This window comes from Lepeophtheirus salmonis, chromosome 4 (assembly GCF_016086655.4).
Source record: "Lepeophtheirus salmonis chromosome 4, UVic_Lsal_1.4, whole genome shotgun sequence".
NCBI classification, from domain to species: domain Eukaryota; kingdom Metazoa; phylum Arthropoda; class Copepoda; order Siphonostomatoida; family Caligidae; genus Lepeophtheirus; species Lepeophtheirus salmonis.
In genome coordinates this window covers 29606987-29616351 of record NC_052134.2, presented here as the reverse complement: position 1 = coordinate 29616351, position 9365 = coordinate 29606987, and positions in this window count along the sequence as shown.

Below are 9365 nucleotides of genomic sequence, written 5' to 3'. Positions count from 1 at the left end.
AACTCAATACTTGTGTAGTTGCATGTTATTTAATTTATAACCCCTCCCCCTTCAATTGAATAAGTATGGATAGAATTGTAAATCCTAGGCATTCACTCTTGAAGAGATATGTATAAGTATAAAGTGTAACCACGAGTGTGCATCCTCACAAATGATGGAGAGTAATGCTAAGGAGTTACAAGTGTAAGTCCTGGTTGCACTCCCAAATACTCTTCTCTTAGACGAATGAGAGCATGGGCAAGATATGATCAGTCTAAAGTAGGGTAGAGGAGAGAACCGAGGAAGACTGGTACGTTCTATTAAGAATGAGTTCCATAGTTGCACTTATGAATCAATAACAAAGAAAGCCGACGAGATGACCAATATGGGACTACTTGGGCCGGTTTTACTTAATTAATTAAAAGCCTATACGAGCAAAAGCTAGCAGGCCTAAAGGCTGAGGTAATGTTCAACCTGTGTCAAAACCAATCAAGCCTGCATCCGTTTCTGTAAAGGATAAAAAGATAATTTAATCTAGCCAACGAAGTGGGAAATTCTGTTTATTTTTTTGATAAGATCAATAGACGAGTTAGAGAAGTGCCCATCCCCAGAAATTACATATAATCTTACGAAAAGTCCTACTAAATTCTTATTGAATAACTCTTGATTACAAAAATAAATTGATCAGGTTTGTGATATCATGTTGGAGCTAAAATACTCAGGGCTTGACGGGGGGTCTCCCCTAATAGATGCGTTCGTATCAAGATTGTTAGGAGAGATCCCTAGAATAGAATTGGGGTTTAATGATATAATATTTAATAACTTGTATGACCAGGAGCTCTCTGGAAGTTATTTAGAGGATAATGTTTCTCAGGAAGTATTTAATAACGAAGGTGAAGGAAGTTGCCCATTGCGGACTGTCCCCCATATCGATTGTGCTACAAAATTAATGACTCATCCACATGCATACCGAAATTTCCAGCAACATCAGTAACCTCTCTATTATTCGAACTAGTAGATGTAAGCATTCCAGTGCGCCCTACCTCCTTATTCCCACGTTTCTATGAAATTAATGACTCAATATCTTGCATACCAGAAACTCCGGGGGCATGAGTTCCATCTCAGACGCTATCGGATGGGAGCGTAGCTGGAGATACTGTACCTGAGAAAAGGATGCAAGAAATAAATCATGGTTGTGACTCTTCCCAACCTAATAAATTTATAAAATTAGGTAATTATTTACTTAGGAGGCTGTTGTGGAGTTACTATATGCTGATTTAATTGATTTATGTGCCCTTGACATCCCAGCTGTTGAAGTTGAGACTATCGGTAAGCCTAACGACCCAAGAATTAATAACATCATGTAGAGTAAAGAGGAGTTGGATTGGGTGATACTTGAAGCTTCAAGTCAAAGTGCTGAGGTATTATTAGCTAATGATGAGTCGTCGGTTGTATGATAAAAGTCGTGACGATAACTATTTTTATAGGATTTTGTTTGTAGATGTCCTCACAAAAGCTTTCCTTTAAATTTTATGCATTAAATTGAAAAAAATAAAATGTGTATCATTGAATAAGATCAACTCTGTATTTTATTAATTATATTTATCAATGATCATTAAATTTACATGGTAAATGAACAATAATACTTATCATACTATCATTCTAAATTGAATTAAAATGTACAATCGTATACATAATATATTAAATACCATTGTTCGGGCAAATGTCCCAAATAGTCTTACGGCAAAATATATGTACGGCAAATTCTCCTTCAGGAATTGTTTTTCCACTCAATAGTCCACTTCTGAATTTTTGGTACCTAAAGGTTTGTTAAAAATAACGCAGGGAAATGATTATTGTGAGTGGAAATTTTGTGCAAATGAACCGAAGCTAATAATGAAATTTATCTTGGAGTGTTGAATCCAAAATCTTATTTTTTCTCTCAGTCGTCGAATTCTGAAATATATCAGAATATAGTAATTGCGAGCTTTTATCGTTCAGAGTCATATTTACCCTTGGAAACAATCAGCAAAAAAGTGTGGGGAAAAAATGTAAAAATATTTTTAGTAATTCTCTAACTTGTTCTAAACTCGATATATATTTCAATTTTTAGGCTGAAAATGTCTAAAAACGACCCTCTTTTCTAGACTCTCATAACTTATTCATAATGCATAGTGCATATCTTATATTACAGAAAAATGTTTAATGTATAATTTTAAAAAGGATCTATTTAAAAAAAAATTATATAATATGCACCACCAAGGATTATTGTTCCATTTTGTATTTTTGAAATGCTCCCATTTTTTATTGCAGCAAGTAGGCAACATTATCATCATATTGTTTATAATTTCATGACGTGACACCCAATAATAAATAATATACTAACGCACTTTGTACAAATTAAAATTAAATATAAAATAAATAAGGGTTATTAATTAGGTATATATGAAATATTAAGATTATCTACTCATCATGAATGGATAATTTATTGTTTTGATCCTGGTATCGCATTCACAAGGAAGGAGTCCACTCCACTCTCTTATGAAGTACGGTAGTTTTGCTCAGATGAATTATCATCCCGTCGTCCCTCGTGGAATTGGGAATCCGAATTCGAACATCTTTTGAGATAGATAATCAAGTTAAAAGTATCGTCCTTCGATTGCTTCGATCTTCCTTTGGTCCTGACTTTGGGAGAACATAGAAGTCCACTTCCTTTGGTCTCAATGCTTGAAGAATAATTTTAAGCCTTTAGCTTTTAAATGTGTTGTATTTTATATTTTTATAGTAATAACTTCAAATTGTTGCAGTACCCATTTGTAATTAACATATTTCCCATTCAGAGCCATTCATTGACCGAACATTGAATATATATAAAGAATCCACTCTACTCTCGTATCATGCTTAGTTTGGTTTGGTTCTCTTCTTAGGATAAATGTTTATCCCATCATCATCCCCTTATATATAAGAAATCGAGTATCTCTTGTTGAGGATAAATTATCTTGAATTACATACGTATAAAAGAACAAAACATGTTCCTATAATATTTTTTTGGACTTACAAGGTTATTAATATACTATTTTTTTGACATAAATATAACCTCCTTTCTACTTTATCTTTTTTTATAGCGGGTGTTACATTAAAATCTGAGCCGTTACTTATTCAACAATAAATGAAGGTTTAGTGATTGAAATTAGATCATATTTCGATATATTAAAGCATAAACAATAAGTTAAAAGCCAATGCAAACCTCAGCTCTTTAGTTTACGTACAAGTCGAGAAAATGACTCTTGAATATGAGTAACGAATTTCTAATCGCGATCTCCAAGCAGTTGTGCGTCTCCAGAACCGCCGTTTACGCCGTTAACAAGTCCGATACGTCTCATCTAAATCAGGAACATCTTTACTATGATAATGAGTATATCATTGAAATATTAGTTTTTTTATTAAGAAGTAAAATAAAATAATACATCATAAATGATTTTTTCCACTTGGGGTTGTCCTCTTATACAAAGATCCCACGCCACCTGTTGACGAACACTCTGAAGGAAAGGAAACTACAGAATGGCAAGAAAGTTCGTGCATGGATCAAGGCAAATGGATCCACTGTAAAAATTTTATCTAACGAGAAGATTTGTAACGTGGGCCAGGTCTACAACCATCGGAACGACTGCTGGCTTGGGGGATCACCAGAGGAGGTCAAGGGGGTGTTATGTACAAAACATCCAGCCAAAACAAAGGTCCTGGGGGCTGTGGCGTCCGGCGGCAAGTAGATGCCTCCCTTCTTTTTTAAGGCTGGGGAGAAAATCGGCTGGGTGGTCTTCTACAAGGTGATGAGGTTCACCATACTGCCATGGCTCAAGGCTACCTACACATAGGACAACTATACGTGGACCCAAGATGGTGCCCCCTCACGCACATCGGCCAAATTCCAGAAGTTCTGCACCGACAACATGGCTGATTTTTGGCCCAAGGACGTGTGGCCATCCTCTTTGCCAGATTTGAGCTCGTTGGACATTGCTGTGTGAGGCACATTGGAGAGGGGGAATAACAGAACATCTGACATGAACGTGGACTCCCTGAAGGAAGCCATTGTGACGGAGAGGAACAACTTGTCCGAGAAGTTCATCATCAACTCCTGCAAGGCTTTCCGCTGCCGTGTGGAGACTGTGATTGATACTGAGGGTGGCTATATTGAGTGAACATGTTCACAATGGCCGTGTCTCAAAGTTTTGTAAAAAATATTCAAAGTTATTTATCAAAAATAAAATAATTGACATTTTTCTAAAATCAGTCATTCAGTCCACGTTTTGCTTCCGAACAAATATACTCTCAATAATATCGTTACTGTTATTTCATCTTTGTAAACTAATGTCTCGAGTTCCATGTTATTATGTAATTTTTATGAAATGATAATAAATATTTACAAACTTTTATTAATTTATAAATAGCATTTGACAGATAATAAAAGCTTTTTGGAAAGTGCACTTGGAAGTCATATTAAATGATAATGAGCACTTAAGTATATTAAAACATGATATAAATTTATTTTTAAACTAAATTATATTTTTATATGAACAAAAGACTACTTTTGATGTAATGTGACAGAACATGGCAAGTAGACATACAAGTAGATGATTCAAACATGCGACACTGTTGGTTATAAAAATGTCACATTAATTCTTATAAAGCTTCATTTAATAGTAAACAGTTGTTCAACGTACGAATATTCTAATTTTTTCCCAAATATCACCCGGGCCGGCCAAATCTTCCAGCGCCGTGTGGCAAAGTTTATCAAGAGAGATGGATCTCATTATAAATAATTGAATGTCATTAAATGTAGCCTTGAAATAATAATAAAAAAATATGGTTTTACTTCATCTAGTTCGTTCGTTATAAGACTTTAAAATGGTTCCAATTTATCTGGATCAACCTGTACTCCACATTTCTCTTACTCCAAAGAATGTTTTTGTTCATATGATGTTTTTCACTGCTAAAATAAACCTATTATTAAAATTTTAGACTGTTCTTTTATTTGTCAGTGGGAAAACTTTCAAATTGGCCAGTAATCAAATCCTGTTTTCTATACTGTATACACAGTTAAATTTGGAAAGAAGTATCTACTTTTTTTCATCAAAAATATCCCACTTATCTGGAATTTCCTCTTGCCCGAAAGGAAGAAAATGTGTCCAACTTTTTACTAATTTAGTACATTGGTGAATAAAATAAGATAATTTGCTACTCATTGTAAAAACATATTTGCAGTCATTTGCAAAAGTTTAGTATTACCTGGGATATTTTTTAATTCTTAGCAGAAAATGAATATATTTCAGAAGTTTCTTTTAAGTTAAATTCTTTGCTCAAACGACGTGACAAAGTGTGACAGTTAATTTGGATTCTTTTCGAATCAAATTAGACTGATTTTTTTTTGCAAGAAGTAGCAGAACATCTTGAGCAGTCAACTTCATCTCTCGTGGACGTTTTCTTTGGCCACTCTGGTCTATTTGTGTGCGTATAAATCCAAATTTTTTAAAAGAAAAAGGAAAAAAAGAGGACTATGTGAATAGCTGTTTTGTTACAGGACATATTTACGGCAATTTGGCGCTCATAATAGCCTTCTTCCTGTAATCCCTTTGAACTTAAGAAAATGTAGCTTTTTTGGCCAATAGCGAATAATATCAATTACAACTAATATGCAAGGATAACCTTTTCCTGCAAGTTTCATTATCAAAAAGTTAATAAACACACTCGCGAGACCCAGTGGAGCATGACATGTACCATATTTAATATTATAATAAGTGTTCATACACGTATATAAAACGATTATTATTCAATTAGGTGAAATATCAGAGATGTTTCAAACTTTTTCAAATAACTGTATTACATATATTTTTCTTTGATGAGTCATCCATAATTTTGATTTTATCCTTCAAAAGCATTTTCTTTAAAGAACTAATGATGAATGAGTTACTTGAAACTGATAGATGCGTTTAGATAATTATTAATGAATGAATAAAAGTTGCACACTTAAAAAAATCTAATAATGAACAGAATATATAAGTGATTCTCAAATTGTTGTAGGTAGTGACATGACTAAGGGCTGAGTAGGGGATTAAACAACCCCTTATTAAAATTTTGCTCCTATAATTAAAAATAGATTTTCTTTTTTCAAAAAATAATAATAACCATGTCATTTGTATAAAAAATGTTATCAAATACTGTATTTTATATTAATTTTGCACAATATTCTGGTCATTTTTTTAAAATTTGAAAACCTTCAAGTAATGAAGATCTTAACATTGTTTCAGGGGATTTTCAATGTAAAAAGAACCACTGTAATTAACAAAAAACAAATACCAATGAAAAAATTGAGGGAAACTGCTGGGGATTGGAGATACCATGGTACCATGTTTGGGCTCAACAACCCGTTGTTAGCCTTGCCTTTATCCTAGATTAGAAAACTACAATTTGTCTAACACGAAATTAAAAATATTTATTCATCATGACTTCTGTGTACAACTGCCAATAAGTATGTAATACTCTTTTCGTGAACTAGGATATTACACAACCCGAGATTTGTAAAAATTCTTCATATTCCTTTGAATCTATATATATCGCACATGCTTTTCAGTATTATTGAAACATTAACTCGGATTATATGCAAAAAAAAAAAAAAAAAAAAAAAATCTTGATGCATTGATTAAGCTACATAAAGAAGGTAATTCATGACTTCTTATATCAATATTGGTGTGACCCATATAAAAAAGATCAAAGTAGCAAACATACGCATACTATGTTTAATAAGTCGAAGTGTATCAAGCTTGGAAGAGAAAAATTGAGACTCATTGTACAGGCCTTCAATGGACATGCCCCTTTTCTAGCCCACCTAAGCAAGTGGAAAGACATAAGCTCAACGTGCAATGTCTGTATGGAAGAACTGCAGAGTTGAGACCATATTATCAATGGAGTTCCCGCCCTATCTTATGTGAGACATCAAGCAAGGAATGAGGAATACGAAGACTTTCGTATTTTAAAATTTATAAAATGTACAAAAAAAATATTATTCATCAAAATTTTAATATATACTTAGTTTTAGAATCTGATGTCGTAGCACAAATGCCCCGTTCTGTGGTCGTGTTAGTTCTCTTAATTTTCTAAAAATTTATTTTGTTTATGTATTGTGAGCAGTGAAATAAATATTTAACTAACTAACAATGCATTGATTAGGATTTATTAGTTTATTTAGTCATTTTTAATCTAGGTTCAGTGAATTTATTTAACTTTTTTACTTGCAAGTTGTTTTTTAAATTTATTTCATTTTTTTTTCAATGTGAGGACTTAAGAATACCAGAGTAGCCACAATATTATAATCTATTATAGACTACATGTATATAAGGACTATTCGTTAAAAGAGGAGGCGTACAAGAGCTGTCATAACAAAACGAAACGCATCTAAATAAGTTAAAGATAATATGAACAATTATATAAATACACACCTATAGTTAGGTACATAAAACGACATAGGCAGTGGTGTGACTTTTTTGCAAAATAAAAATTTATAGAGACAAAATAAGAAAATAATTATCTAAACAAAATATATTATCCTCAATTATTAGATCTTTTGACTTTATGAATGTAGGATGTGAGATGAACAACTTAGGGCATAATTTCTTTTCAATTGACAAAATTTTGAAAGCAGTTTCTTCCAGAATAGATTTATTCTTGAAAAGGGATTCTTACGAGAGGCGATAAAATCATACAATGAATTCGATGGCAAGCTGTCTGACCGCAAGGCTATCCAACTAACATTAAACCCTCTATCGAAGGAAACAAGAAATGGAAAACAGTGGATACTTAATTCAAGTATCATGGATGATCCTGATATCAACGAAAATATTATAACATAATTAATGAAGTATCTTCAAAGAACAATACGGCGAGGATGGTCTTCGCCAATGCGGCCAAAAATCAAAAATATGTGCAGAAGGAAGGGATTTATTTTGTCTGTAATAAAGTGTGAGTGTCTCAAAAATATTGAATAAATTTCTAGAAGCGACATCAGCGATGAAGAGAAAATGGTTAAGTTGGAACCAATATATAGAAAGGGGGATCTTATGCACAGAATGAAAATGAACGATATAGACGATCTATGACATTCAAGATTGCAGTGTGTGCGACAAGAAGAAATCAGTAGTAAGATTAAAAATATTTATCTAATGGATAAGAATGGCATAGCATCAAATGAACCAGAGTACATATGCAGAGAGATCAAAAAAATTTTACTCCTATCTATACTCATGTTATAAATGTACGAAAGAAGTCAAATGCAGAAGATACATCACGAGCACTGCCTCTTTTTGTGAAGAATTAAGATGTGAACCTGATGATGATTTTGGAATAGGAGAAGAAGATAAAAACCAAGGGGATAAATATTTGACATGAGAAGAAATTAAGAATGCCATAAAAAATGCGAAGCTTAATAAATTCCTTGGGCTGTCTGGCTTTACATTTGAATTTTATAAAAAGTACGTTGACCTTTTAAATCCAGTTTTGCTCTTTTTTTATGGAAAGGGGATTTCGTTAGGTAATTTTCCAGAATTTGCATCGGATGGACGGAGAGTTCTATTTCTGAAGATAAGCAGGAACTTTGGACAGCTGAAAAATTAATGCCCATTAACTGTGTAAAATTACATATAAAGATATTTTCATATATATTGGCGAATAGAATAAGGAGTATTAATAAATCTGTATGGAGGGCTGTAAGAGTCTTCTTTATGGTCTTAAACATCTTCATGAGAGGGGGATTTTCTTCTCCAATCAAGAATTTACGGCGTATAGTTACCTCATGAATAAATAATCTATAATTCGTAATTGTAATATTCAACAGTTTTTTGTAGAAAAAATGAATGTATACGTGTAGTGTCTTCAAGGCCCTCAACTAATAGTTCACTTTTAAACATAATTAAATATATATATAATAATAATAATCTCTTCACTCGCTCAACACAAAAACACAACTCCTTTATTATTAGCAGTACATACATGTATAAATTAATATTAAAAAGGATGAAGAAACAGCGAATCACAAACTGAAGGATGAAGAAAACAGGGAATCACAAACTGGTAAACTCCACAAAGATATATGATAAAATAATAATAGTTTATAATGATTAGAGGCACCACATACGTAAATAAGATTACTTTTTCAAAAATGGGTAGCTATATTTGAGAGATTAGGAACCCCTTCACAAAATGTAAGTATATATAATTTTTATATTTTAGCCTGTCAATGTTTGACTTTAAAAAAAATATTAACAGGTGTGTTTAATGAACTAGAGAAGATTCATAATTTTATAAAATTATAATATGTAATGAATCATTATTTTAAA